The sequence below is a fragment of the Perca fluviatilis genome, chromosome 3, assembly GCF_010015445.1.
Source record: "Perca fluviatilis chromosome 3, GENO_Pfluv_1.0, whole genome shotgun sequence".
In the NCBI taxonomy this organism is placed as follows: Eukaryota; Metazoa; Chordata; class Actinopteri; order Perciformes; family Percidae; genus Perca; species Perca fluviatilis.
The window spans coordinates 28,820,775-28,835,323 of NC_053114.1; the positions used below are offsets into that span (position 1 = coordinate 28,820,775).

General features: G+C 42.1%; 1 protein-coding gene across 6 annotated transcripts in view; it reads right to left on the minus strand.

Moving 5' to 3' along the window:
- Positions 1–14,549, minus strand: part of mafa (v-maf avian musculoaponeurotic fibrosarcoma oncogene homolog a (paralog a)) — a 76,965-nt gene that overhangs the window by 50,774 nt on the left and 11,642 nt on the right. The window contains exon 3 of one of the 6 annotated variants that reach the window (XM_039795060.1): positions 7,860–8,422. The exons of the other annotated variants lie outside the window; for them this stretch is intronic. The gene's annotated coding sequence lies outside the window, so the exon portion shown is untranslated. Of the gene's footprint in view, positions 1–7,859; positions 8,423–14,549 lie in introns of those variants that run through there. 6 annotated transcript variants of the gene reach the window in all.

The following is a 14,549-nucleotide window of genomic DNA, read 5'->3' on the forward strand; positions in this document are numbered from 1 at the left end:
AGCCGTGCTTTGCAGCCCTCCTGCCCCTCTAGGGGAGCTTTTGACTGGGGAAGGTCTGTTTGATCTCAACACTTATCTGCTTCATTTCTCTTCTCTTATGTGGTACTCACCAGCCATCACTTTGATTTGTGGTCAGGCTCAAGTCAAGTGCATTTACCACAGATGTGCACATTTAGCTGCGTAAACACACAAACACAAATACACACACCATCAAAAAGAAATGGTCCCTTTGCAAACCTCAGGGGGAGTGAGATGAATGTGCTTGCTCGCAGGGTGTTTGATATTCTAGAAACTGTTTGTTTAGACTGTATTCATGTACTGCTGAAGAAAATACCAGCATGCTGCTGGCAATGTGGTACGTATTTCAACAGGTCCAGAGCCTTTTTTTTTTTTCTTTTCGGCCAGAGTGACTCATTTGTTCAGTATTCACTCTGAGACAAATCTGTTAATTGCTCCCTTCCTTACATCCAAATGGCCAATCCCATAATTACTCCAAATTAGAGCAACGTTTTATACTAAAGCAAAGTGTTTCACAAGTATTTTAATTACTTTTGAAGATTTTAAAACAAATCACTTTTACCCAAACCAAGAACAGAAGCTGTAATCTCTGCATCAAAAGCAGTGGTTAAAGTAAGCGTAGCTCCTTTAACAAATTTACTGGATACAGACTTTATTTGTGTCACACTGTCCACTGTTTATTCTTTCATGTTCAAATTAGCTTTGTGCTTAAAAATTGCATTCATAGCTTTGCAAATTTACGATAATTACAGACCATGTTACTATTTGTCCAGCTATGATATGAGAAGGATACCGTCTTATATGGTTCAGGGAATAGGATTCTGACTCGGGAGCGTTCACACATATTTCCAGGATGGTTAACCTCACTGCTAGCCTTGTAGCTACAACATGTAAACAACCTACAGTAGTAGCTTTTGAAGTCATGTGTTTGTGGTGGTTCGTTACTGTAATTAGGAAACCCAGATCGAATAAACGTAAAGAGCTACACTTCTTTTTGAATTAGCTGAATTGATTGTATTAGTTTTATTTTGGATTTCATTTAGATGTACGGTAGTCTGGGTCTGGTCTGTCTGGCTAGTCCCAGCCCACTCTCACTCAAAAGCGTAAAAATAACACGGGTTTACACCTGTGAAAATACTTGCAATGTGTACGCTAAAGTAAAATTGTGCGTACAGTAGATACGTGGAGCGCTCCAATTACAGAAATGGAAACTTTAGTATAAGGGGACGTAGGACCGCGTAAGGAGGTTGGTTGGGGTGGTGGATGGGTGAAACACAGGACTTTCACCCAGGAGACCGGGGTTCGCGTCCGTGTTTGGCGATTTTCAGCCAACCATGTGTTTTGTTTTTTTGTTAGGCCGTTTATTAGCGTGTTTATGTGGCGCGTTTTTGCGACTTTGTTGTGTTTTTTTGTTAAGCCTTCCCCAGTGTTTCTTCCCTAAACCCAACCGTTTATTAGCGTGTTTTTGTGACTTTCTTGTGTTATTAAAGCCTTTCCCTGCATTATTTTTCTAAACCCAACCATATTTATCTTTTTGTGAGTGACGCTGTTCTCGCGATAACACACAACGTGGCGACGGGAGCTGCGTGCATATAAAACGCACCGGTCTCCCTTACTTCGATTGGAGCACTCCGCGTATGTAATGCACAAAGAATTTTACTTTGGCGTACACATTGCACGGTTGTAAAGCCGTGTTATTTGTACGCTTTCGAGTGAGACCGGGTTACTAGTCCACACGGCTTTCTGGGATGGGAGAAAAACGTGCTCTGGTTTATTGGCATTTCATTAAACCAATCACAATTGTCGGGCGGTGTTAAGCTCCGCACGTAGCCGCTGCAAAATAGCCTCAGGAAGGAACTTGAATTTACCCTGTAGAGATCTGAGGAGCATTTTACCATAGTCCTCATAAATCCACTGGAGTTTAAAATTCGAACACAAAGAAAGCAGAAGGAAACGGACATCGGCGAAAATACATGCTTCCAGCGAAATTTCCTGCAGCACCGGAGCAATCCCGGAAGTGGAACTTTTGAGGATATAGACTAGATCTTGCACATGCACAGACTTCACAGTCTAACCCCCCAACCCCCGGACTTTCTTCTACCCACCTACTGTGCAATAATTAATATTTAATACTATTGATAATACTGTGCTATATTGGTTTACTGTGCAATATCATTACTCTCATTGTCCAATATCTATTACTCATTGAATATGATCACCACTATTGGGCAGTATTCAAATAATTTGCAATAACCCACACTGCATATCACACTGTGTATAAAACCATATATATTTTTTTATATGTATATAGCGTCTCAGAACTGTGCACCCGTGTTTTACATTTGGCTTCTTGTAATTATGGTATGGACTACAGTATATGACATGAATGTGGCATTAGTACTAGTTTTAGAAAAAAAAGTTGATCTTTGTTATGAATCAAAATTGAGAAAGCAAGACAACCTATCCTTTTTAGTTAAAGAAAGAAAAAGAAACAAAGACAGATTTCTTCAAAACTGTGTATTTTCTTTTCTCTTTAAACTTGCTGTTTATTCTGCCTGATGAAGCAACACAGGCAAAGTCATCAAAAGTAATACAAAATAAAAGCATTTATCTACCTTCAAGCTTTTAAAAACAATGTGTTTTAACACTGGTCCCTGAACAGGCAGTGACAAAAGACTCAAATAAATAGAATTAGACAGCGGATAACCATGGTGCAATACAAAAGAGGGTCAGTGAAATTGAAAACACACTATTCCCTGCTCTATATCCTATTCCTGCACGCTAGCCCTGTGCATCTATATGTGAAATAGATTCCTATGCCATCCAGAGTCCTTCACGCTGCTTGGTAGCGTCATCCCTAAATATAAAGAAGGTAAGTATGCATGTAGATTAGGTCGAGAACGGGAGACGCACTCCTAGACGGAGTTGGCCTGTTTTAGTGGAGAAAAGTATTTTTTGTTGGAGAAGGAAAAGCACTGCAGGGTAGGCTTTTCTGCAGTGTCTGCAATAAGAGTGTTCATTTCTGGAGGTGTCTCCTTTCTATGGGGTTTGTTGTGAAAGACTGGGAGGCAAAACGGAGAGTTAGGAGGTTTTGGGGAGGCTGGGGGCTTCTAGTAGCAGGTTATCTGTTTAAATAAAGCCCTGCAAAGCTGTGTGATAGAGGAGAAAAAACACACACATGCATAATTCTTTTTTTTCCTCATGAAGACACATTCTCACGCATGTGCATAAAAGCAAAACATTTCAGAAGTCAACATGCAAACAAACACAAACAGTTTGCCTCTTTTTTTTCCCCCTCTAAAGCATTATGACTTATTGTTTCCACCCTTTTTCAGAGGCTGTGTTCTGTTTGTCTGTTGTGTGTGTAAAACATGTTTAATCGAGAGTTGAACAATAGTGAAGGACAGATTTCGTTTTGTGGTTTTGCTTCTGGATTTCTTTTTTTACAGTTAAATAAGGGCAATAAGCATGAGTTTACCATCACAAATGAGGCACAGTCATACAAGACACATATGCTCATTTCATAGGTTGCAAAACAAATCCCGAGAGCTTCTGCTGCTTTTTAGATTTTTGTGTGTGAGGCTATGGAATAAATGTGTTTGTGTTTGTCTCTGCTCGCTTATTAACAACTAACTTATCTTTATGTCTGCAAAAAAACCAGCAAGAGGAAGAAATAAAGATAGCGAGAGGGAGAAAGAGAGGAAGAGATGCTGACAGACACAGAGAATGAGAGTGAAAGTACTGTAGATAAAGAGTGGAGATTTCAGATATAGCCGTTAGCAGTTCAACCATGATGGTGGCTGAACACAGCTGTCAGACCCAGATGGTGAGGTGCTAATAACATTCAGAGTTTTGCATCGCACCGTTTATTTTCTAATAATAAAACTGTTAGCGCTTGCTAATAGCATAGCTGCTGCCTTGCCAAGCACATGTTCCGGCTGACCACTCACAGCACTCTGCTGCCATTTCGTGCCATACTGCTGAGCCGAATGGGTCTACTAGGCCCTAACACAGCAAGACAGACAGACCCACACACATACACACACATACACACACTGACCAGCGAGCTGTTATGTGTAATCAAGCAGAGCAGAATGACGTAAGGTAATAAACAAGTGGATGTGAGTGTTAAAAACATGAAGAAATAGATATACATTTGGAGGTGAATGTAAACACACACTCATACACCCATAGCCTAATGAACACATCTGAGAAAACCTGTCTAGAATGTGTTGTTTCAAAGTAAATTCTTTTGCTCATTTTAAGACAATTAGGCCTGTTTTTTTCTGTAAAAGGTTTACTTCACAAACCTTTCACAGCTGCTCCTGAGGAAACCTTGTGCACATCAACAAATTCCACAGCAACAGATATTGTATCAGTCACCAAAACTGACTATATGTAGTACATCCTACACTAAAGATTATGTTTTGAAAGCTGTTCAACATGTGCATTTAAGATACCAATTTGCTTTGAAGTTTAGTCATTACAAATGTCCAGAAAATGGAATCTCAGTAATTTCAGTAGATGTAAACTGAACGAGAACTTTTAGCATATTCAGAATACCACGGTAAAAAAAAGAAGAAGAAATCTTAAATATGAAAATCAAATTCATGAATGGGTTGTGTCTGGACAGTGGATCTGGGCAGAACACCCATACTCCCAGGGACAAAAACAAAAGGTGCTATTCTGCAAAAGTGCTGACCCATCAGAGTGCGTCCTACAATAGAGAGCTACTGTGGCGTGACACAGTATGTCACTGGCCCTAAAAGACTCCTGTTTCCTTTTATAGACTTTCCCATTTTAGGTTAGATCGGCAGTGTGCATCCATACCTAATTTTATCTTCCTATTTTTTTTCATACCAATTTCAGTTTTTAGAAAATTATATCTTCCTCCATTTTTTATTTTATTCAATAGCTGACAGCACACAGTGACAGGAATTATGGGGAGAGAAAGACAGGAGTGACGTGCTAAAAAAGTCTACAGCTGGAATTCAACTTGTGTCATCATGGTTACATGCAATGTAACCGTGTGTGTGTGTGTGTGTGTGTGTGTGTGTGTGTGTGTGTGTGTGTGTGTGTGTGTGTGTGTGTAAAATACAGAAAGTACAAGCTACATTTGTCAGTGTCATATACAGTTGTTTTACCTCACAACTTATTTATTAAATATTTCAACAGGAGCCAATTTCCTGTTAAGTGTCATTACAGTGTTTCTGCACACACGTACGCCTCCGAAGTGCCACAATTAATTGGACTTCATTTCCAGGAGATAATTTCCGACTGTTAGGCAGGCTGTAAAAGCACATCACCATGCACATAATTACATAGGAAGGCAGGAGCAGCCTGAAGAATTTATCTTCCACCCCAAATATGAGAGGCTGGTGAGTAGGACTCTGATATAGCCTTTGAAAAGGCGTTTATGTTGGTGTGCAAACGGTCTCTAAATAAGTTAGTGCTATCATGACACTGAGATGCAGCTTCATTTAGGTATAATCTCACTGAGTACCTCAAAAATATTTAGTGAGTGAATAAAAGAAAAAGATGTTGAATTAAATTAAATCAACCTGATGGACAAAGGAATTAAACATTTTTTTTTAAATACGCGGTCCAGAAACAATAAACCAGAATAACAAAAAAAAAAAAATTACTTAATTAACTCTAAATTAACTCTAAAGCTAAACTATGCCAGGTCTCCAGCTGTCTCATGTAGCTGAAAGCAGAAACCTGTTTTGGGTAATTGAGCTCCCCTCTGCCAGAGTTATCATTTGCTTATTATGCAGGGATAACACAGAGAAACAGCTAGATTCTCTCTAGTTGCCTCAGAAGTGAAATATGCACTGCAAGGTTTGAAATGTACAATACTAAAGACAAGAAGAGGGACATGGTACAGGGGGCTGCCAAGTGACACAGCAGGGTGCTTTTGTTAAAGGTCTTTCCAGTCAGTTTGTGGAAAACGGGAATAGAACAGAGGGATGAGAGGAGTGGTGACTTAAAAAGGAAATGAAATGATTCGTGGAAGTCTATGAGGTGGATGAAGCACTGGTAGGTTGTTAACATGGAAAAATCTTGTCTGTCTGTGTGTATGCCTGATTACGTTTTTTGTGTGTGTGTGTGTGTGTGTGTGTGTGTGTGTGTGTGTGTGTGTGTGTGTGTGTGTGTGTGTGTGTGTGTGTGTGTGTGTCTGTGTGTGTGTCTGTGTGACAGAAGGTTCCGGGGCTGCTGTGTGCAGTACCGGCTGGCAGGGTGGCTGTCAGAATGGCCCTGTTTCCTGTGTCAGCTCTAAAATAGGTCCAAACACAGCAGAGATGCACGACACACTCTGGCTATTTACAGCACTCACACAGTGTGTGCGCAGGATGCTGCCAAATGTATGGAACCAGACGCACTCAGTGTCGTACTGTATCTGCTCACAGACTGAAAAAAATATGTATTCACTTTGAAAAACATACAATATGACAGGCAAATAATAGAAAAAATAGTCTAAAAATGAAAGGCACATATATTATGCTTTTTTGGAATGTTTTTGCATCACAATAACTGTGTGTGTGTGTGTGTGTGTGCGCGCATGTCCTTGACCCCTCCATATGTAGGGATTGTGAGAGTCTTGTCTATGGTAAGGGCACTGCGCCCTGCTTATGTCACTGCACCCACCTCCTGTTCACTGGAACGTCGCCCTCTGTGTGTCCGTGACAACTAGCAAACCTCCCAAGTGACGCAGACATACTGCCACCTTGCCATTTCTCTCTGGGCATGCTCAGTAAAGCCTTACATGTGCAAACACACACACAGGTAAACAGATTCACAAGTCTTACACCACAGTACATAAGAGCAGGTCATTTCATAAATTTGTCATTTCTTTATCATTTGGTCACACCTCTACATTGGTTTTTAACAACACACACCTATCATCGTATTTAAGTCTTGAAAAGCGCAAGTTCCATTATATGATTGTCTCTCTTTATTTGTATCCTTGTTTCATTTCATCAACAGGCACACATGCTGATTGTGACATTTTGGAGCCATGTGTGAAAAACATTGGTTCACCACTAGTTCACACTTTATCCAACGCTCTGAAAGGCTACCTGATGAGGCCACACACACACACACACACACACACACACACACACACACACACACACACACACACACACACAAAAAAACCACACACACACACACACTTATCCATAACTGCCTCTGACCATTTCCTGCCACAATTGTTTATGTTGAGCAGCAGAAAGTCTGTCAGTTGTCACATCACATCAGCTACCAAGAAGATTATCAACAGTTTGACCTCAACTCTACCACGGACTGTACAATAGGAACTGAGCAATTATCTTGTGGGAGATTTTTGAATCGCAATAGGGATCCTCAGTTTATCAGTGTCTGCAAAACAATCTCTATAATGTCCTTACTTGCTGGCTCCCCAAAGACCTGCATTGTAAAGCAAGGCGCCCATTTACAAACAAGACTGACTCAAGTCAGGTTTGACATAGTCAAATAGTGTGAAGAACACATATTTGATTCTCTTTGCCGCTCTGTTTTGAGAAGGTCCGCCCCCGCTGTTCCCGAGCAGCACACCCATAACTTAAACAAGTCTCATTCATATCAGACAGGTTTAAATATCTGCAAGATGCCTCACCTATCGTCTCACTCGGACCAATGAAATGTTAGCAGTTACTGTTATTGCGTGCATGCCCACTACCTGAGTGTTGTTTTTATCTGCTGTAGTTTTTAGTTTAGCAAGTAACCCCCATAAATAGAGACAACATATCATTAAGTTTCAGTCCTTGTTAAGTTTTGCTTTGTTGCTCGCCCACACTTTCTCTAGTGTGCACTCCCTCTCCTCTCCCTCTCTTTCTCTTTGTGTTTTTTTTTAATCAAACTTTCCATCTCTGGTTTCAATTAGGAAGCCAAACGCTTAACGTTTATTTCTCGGCTGAGGTGAAAAATAAAGATAGAAGACGCCTAAAAAACCAACACATACATAATTTTTGAAAAAGCATGTTGTGCTATATGGTAAAAACCACATGCACACACAGACATGCACAAATAGCATGTACATTTCCCAAAATACATTAGGAAAACATACAAGAAAGATGACAAGTTGAGCCGGTGCTCACTTTTGGATGGGGCTACTGCCCCTTCAGAATCTTGGTATTGCCTGTCGGCTAACTTGTGCATGTTTATTTGTGTGTATGCGTGTAAGCACATGCAACTGTAAGTGTTTGTGCAGTAGCAAATGGATGGGATTTAGTGGAGAGGAGGGAGCAATATGGTAGCAGATATCAGTGTCATATGTCATATGTCAGTTTTCAGTCATGAAGAGCCCTCATACATTCTGGTTGAGGAAGAAGAAGAGAAGGAGGAGGAGACTTATCTGGAAACTGATAAGACAGCTCAGGCCTTTCTGAAATTATACAAAAAAATATTTTAATTGTTAGTGAGAGCAACAGAGCTTTGAATTGCATCTCCCCGTTTCTCTATGCCTGCATCAATTTCTCTCACTCTCACGATCCCGCCCCATATGGCTCCCCTCCTATTCCCTCCTGACTCGCTTCACCTCACTGTCTATCAAGTTTTCCCCAAAATATCTTTTTATACACATGCAACTGTTAGCCTCCATCTGGGGCTGCTGGTAAGTGAGTGTGAGTGCTTATTTCTGCCAGTGTGCTATGTATGTGTACCGGTGTGTGCTTGGAGCCTGTTAATATACAAAGGTCATAGGGTCGATGTTTAACACCCAGGCACTGTATGACCGCATGTATGATGCATTGAACCAGAAAAGTGAACCAAGAACTCTTGTCTTGGTTGATTGGTGTGTGTGTGTGTGTGTGTGTGTGTGTGTGTGTGTGTGTGTGTGTGTGTGTGTGTGCGCGTGCGAGAGAGCGCATTTCTATGTGTGTTCACGCGTGTCTTGTGTGCTCCATGAACCAGAGAGCTCAGGTCAGATGCCTCCAGTGTTGGGCTTAAAGCTGCTTTGAATGGGCCAGGCTGTGCTCGTCTTCTGTCTAATCTTCCTGCTCTTGTGAGTGTAGGGAGGAGGAGAAAAAAATCCATAGTCTTTTCATCCTCCTGTGACCACTGTGCCTGTGAGACAGCAGCCGTGGGAATGGAGATGGATACAGGCAGCCCTGCCTCCGACCTCCCTCTACTCCAACACAAGGGTGGAGATAAACAGGGCCACAAGGATCGCTAACATCTTTCTTTCTCAGGCACACACAGACACATGCACACACACTCATACCGACACATACACACAACGGTGCAGACATCTCATTAAAGCAATAGTAGGTGAATGTTGCAACAGCAGTGTGCCACTGGGAGAGAGGTCTATTAGGGATACTATCAAGAGACGGGGGAAGGAAATTTGAGTGGAGGTGCTGGTCCTGTGTGCATCTAATTCTGGTATGGCATATGTGTTTGACGTATGTCTAATTTTGACCCAGGGATCCGGCCAAGGAGCAAGCATTAATACTTATTGGCTGAATCATTATGGTAATGTAGTGACTAGAGTTAATAAAATAAATATCTATTACCCTAAGTGTGAGTGTGTGTCGGATAGAAAGAGACTTGTTCACATTGATTCTGGGTGTATGTCCAAAAGTGAGAGAGACAGCAGAAACAGGCAGCCTGGGAGAGGCTACGGCAGGCGCTTCATCCTCGTCCTAAATTACTCTTCCCTCCTCTCTGTTTCCTGGGGATTTTGGAGTGATACTCCCCTCTTGCTCCCTCACTCCCTCAGCTGTCACAACCCGTCACCACAACTATTCCACTTCCGCCGCAGGGATAAAGGGAAAGCTTTGTCCCTCTCCATCACCCTTCCTTCACATCTCTCTCGCTCTCTCTCTCTCTCTCTCTCAAGGTAGCCATACTGGGTTGTATATTGAATACACATGAACTTGTGTCATTTTGTTCTACCATGACCTATTGGCTTAAAGAAACAACAGAAAACTAATGATGTTTTAGTTGTTGCTAACAAGAGTCTCATACTGCAGAATGTGAAATTGGAAAGTGAACTCAGAGCCATTCCATTGGTCATGGCTAGTATCCATAGAGATGCATGTGTCTTATTATGGTATGTCAGGGGTCATTAGTGTAATCCAAGCAGACATAAGTTTATACTGAGAGAAGTGCGCCATAGTATTCTCTTTCTGTTTGTGTCTTCTTTTTTTTGTATCTATATGCAGCCACTTCCGATAATGTCATCCTACACTGCTCTCCGCTCTTCGCAACCAGAGACTATCAGCTGTGAACTCATCGCTCTCCTTTAATGGCCAGGTCGCAGAGAGGGACAAAAAAAACAACCTAAGAGCATTGCAAAGCAGTGAATATGTTGTGTATGTTCAATAGAGAGGCTGTGTGTGAGAGAGAAACGATGATTTCCTTAGTTCTGAGAGAGAGTGAGCAGTGGCTCTCTTGATTTCTGTTTTTGTCTCTGCCACAACATTCTTTCCCAGGGGTCACACACCATTCCAAGGCAACAAAAAGAGGACAGCGAGGTGACCAGCTGAGTTAGCAGCGTGCCTGGCCTGGCATGCCTGTGTTACACTTGAAAGAGTAATCTCACAGCACATGGGCCTTGACTGCAGTTAATGGCCATGTGTCGTGAGGTTACTCTCTGAATGTGCCTCCTCAGTACAGTAGTGACATGAAGAAGTGTGCTGCTCCTCAGCCTCACTTTAAGCCCCAGTCACTATATTGTGTCTACGGAAAGTCCTGCTCTGCCAGGTCTCTGAGGCCATGTACTCTCCAAGGGTGACACTACTCAAACTCTGTAATTATAAAACGCAAAAAGCATTCCTTAGCCTGGTTAGCCAGAACTATGAGAGAGAGGGACAAATATGTACCCCCTCCACCCGTTCCCTCTGTTCCTTCTCCTTTAACGCACCCCCACCCCAATAATTTAACAGTAAGAGCAACTCAGCCTTGTAAACACAATAGTTATGTCTGCGCTCACAGAGCCATGAAGCAGACATACAGGCTCCACTACCCCTGCAGCTACTACTAATGCAGGCTCCTCTCCTCTCCTCTCTCCTCTCTCCTCTCTCCTCTCCTCTCCTCTCCTCTCCTCTCCTCTCTCTCTCCTCTCCTCTCCTCTCCTCTCCTCTCCTCTCCTCTACATCATCCTCTATATTTATACCACTTTATAAAGCCAAAGTTTGGGTGTCTTGACATTCACCTTCAGAATATTTTATTCATTTATAGATTAAATGAGAAACTCAACGGGATATTAACAGCTGTGTACATTTTGTACCAGTGTTGGATTTAATTTTTTCTTTGTCACTGGACACAATATCTTTCACAAAGTCTTGAAAAGCAAAAAACTTTATGGTCTTCCCTATCAATATGTATTCACACATGCTGTATATTCAGTCTACTAAGGCTGAAGCAGACCCTTAGGGAATGCATTACCTGCCAATGTTGTCAAATCAAAACACTTGGCAAAAATAACACTTGGGATACTGAAATAAAGTACAGTGCAGTTTAATTAAACAATCTACCTCTTCCTACACACTTCTCTCTGTGAAGTTATGCTTTCTTAAAGGTAGGAAACTTAAAGGTCAACCAGCAGTGCTTTTATTTTCTACTACACCTTGTGCAAATAACCTACGATTCATTTCTTATATCATAACTGTTTTACAGAAACATATTTGTGTTGTCCACTGATTCAGTAGGATAGTCCTAGGGACCTGAAATCAATAAATTAGTGAGCTGTCAGGGACACACCAGCAATTTAAGGAAGTGTTGGCCTTAATAAAATCTGTATGTTTATTAATGTGATACCAAATATTGTTTTAATTGTCTGAGCCAACGGAAACATAAGCCTTGTCGCTGCAGAGCACAGACCACACAACTGTGTATGTGTCTCAGACATGTATTAATAGGATACTCAACCAGACTGTTTGTCTTGACACTTTGTAAACAGCGTATCTTAGGCTTTAATTCCTGTGTCTGTGCATGCATTATGGTGATCCTGCTTTGATTAGACACCCCAACTAATTTTAATTAAATACATTAAATAGAGAATAACAACTTTTGGTGCAAGCAAAAAAGTAAGAGAATCGTATCATCTTGGATGCTATTTGTGTTTGATGTTAATGGGCAAGCACAATGCATTAAGCCTGGAATGTAAGTAATGTGCACTTAGACATAGAGCGCCAGTCACACTGTGTGAACAGCATCGTTTAATGTTCACCAATAACTCTGTTAGGCTGCAACATCTCATTGCCTCTCTTTAATCCTGCATCTTCTCTATATCTCTTTCCATTGTCACTCTCTGTATACACTTCTTAAATGGTGCACTGGTGTGAAAGATGAAAGATGAGAGGGGACACTGCAGGTCTCTTTGGAGCTATTTACTTTGTAGCTTTCCATCTCCCTCTGGTCCTGTTTGTCTGAGTGAAGCAAGATACTGAAAATACTCCAGAAACATTTGATATGATGCACTGGTACCAACCGACTTTTATTCTCGCTGTAAAAAATACTGAAACATGTTGTGATTCAAGAGTGGAGCTGAACTCTATCAGTATAAATGCAGGCCTGGCCTCCACAGAGGACCTGCATCCTGGGTGAATGACTGTGAGAGCTGCTGTATGGCAGGATGAAGTGTGTTCATTTCCTTATTTATTGACTCACTTGCTTTTCTCTGAGTGTTTGAAATTAATAACAGCCAGCAGAAATCAGACAGAGGGATGAAAATCAGCACTTTCCCTGCAGTGAAGCCATTCATCAAGCTAACGAGGGGGAGAATGGGAGTGGAAGAGAGGAGGGGAAAAGTGACGTTTGGAGAGGGAGCAGAGAGCGGGAAGGAAGCAGGTGCAGTGTGAGGCAGAGGGGGGAGGGAAAGTGACGTTGGGTACAGAGGCGAGGGGAAGGAAGCTAAGTTTGTTTGGGAGGAGGAGGAGAGTCATTTGGAGGATAGCAGGGCAGACAGAACAGGAGGAGCCGTGTGTCACTCTAAAAAGAGGGGTAGAGATAGAAAGAAAGACAAGTTTGACATTGGAATATAAATAGAGAGGGAGGAGAGAAACAGAGCATGCAGACAGTTTCTTCTGGACTGAATGACTGAGGGATTGGCACTGAGATCACAGCAGTATAGAAACTGATGTTGATGTCTTTATATGTTTAAAGTCCATGCCTTTGCTAATGGCTAATGAGTGGATCCTGCAGCTTTAGAGACTTGTATAACAGCTATGTCCACAATGACTTTGTGGACTTTGTTTTTTTTTTAGGACTCTGCAAGTGGCATCCATCTCCACAAACAATCAGCAAACTACCAGCTCTAACAGCGATATTTCCACATGATGATGAGGATTGAGGCAGATACAATACAGAGCTCTTGTTCACTGCTGTCTCCAACAGTAGTATTTTACTCCCCTTTCTTTAATTGATGGGTGATGATGGGCCTGCCCTCTCCTCAAAGCCTTCGCCCTTGCGATGGCTCGGTCCCATGCTGCTCCGCCCCACCCCTCCCAACAGTCCACCAGAGACCCAACAGTATCTCACACCCAGAGCAGGGCTGACTAAGCACTTACTGCTGAGCCTCTCTTTTCAGAGCGAGAGAGGAGCGCCATGCTGAGAACTCCTGCCACAGGAAAATAATTAGCAAAGTGGAGCTCTGCCCAAACACACTGGGCTAAATCTAGTACTACTTCACATACAAATGTAGCCATAAATCTTCCCCTGTCTTCCTTTCTTTGCTAGAAAATCATTCTCACAATCAGAAGTAGAATGTTAGTTTATTGTTTAAGTTTTATGTGTATGCTTAATCATTTCGGTGGTAACTCCAATGAATGTGGCTACCTACAGTCTGCAGCTACAATCTACTTTGCAGTCTTTCTTTGAGTCGGTTCAAGCTGAGAAACTTGTGCTTGGTGCCATGTAGTGACGTAAACTGTGCCAATCTCACTGTACATGGATATCTGTATTTTTAACTTTAAAGTTAGACCACAGTGTCTTTGGTCACTAAGGCTGAATATAGTCAGCTTCCCCTGAGCAGTCTCCAGTTTCTCACTCCTTTCCGAGAGGCAGGTGGACCAGAGAGGAGGAGGGGGGAAGGAGGGAGAACACCCAGTCTTGAATAAATCATTCCTCGACTTTTGACCCATATGGAGCAGGAGGTTGTTTTCGTACTTCTGCACTGCTCCCCTTCTCTCTATGGCCTCTGCACCCCTCCTCTATCTCATTCATTTTCTCCTCCACATGACAGGTCAATCTGGATCGATTTCATCTGCCCTCGACGACTGAGACCAACATCCTGGCACCCAGAAATAGAGCTCTCTGTGATAGAAGAGCCTCCGACCAAGCGTTACCGTTAGCACGCAGCTCTGAGAACGGCTGAGTGAGAGAAGATGGGGGAACTAAACCATTTAGAAAACATTTACAGGATGTAATTTACTGCACTGATGAACTACACTGATATAGGGAAGCAAAATGCATGAGAAATGGATTGTGACTAGATGTGGTTTGTTTAGGTGACACTGTTTCAGCAAGTTTCACCTAAACCATCCTGCCATACACTGGCCACACGGTTG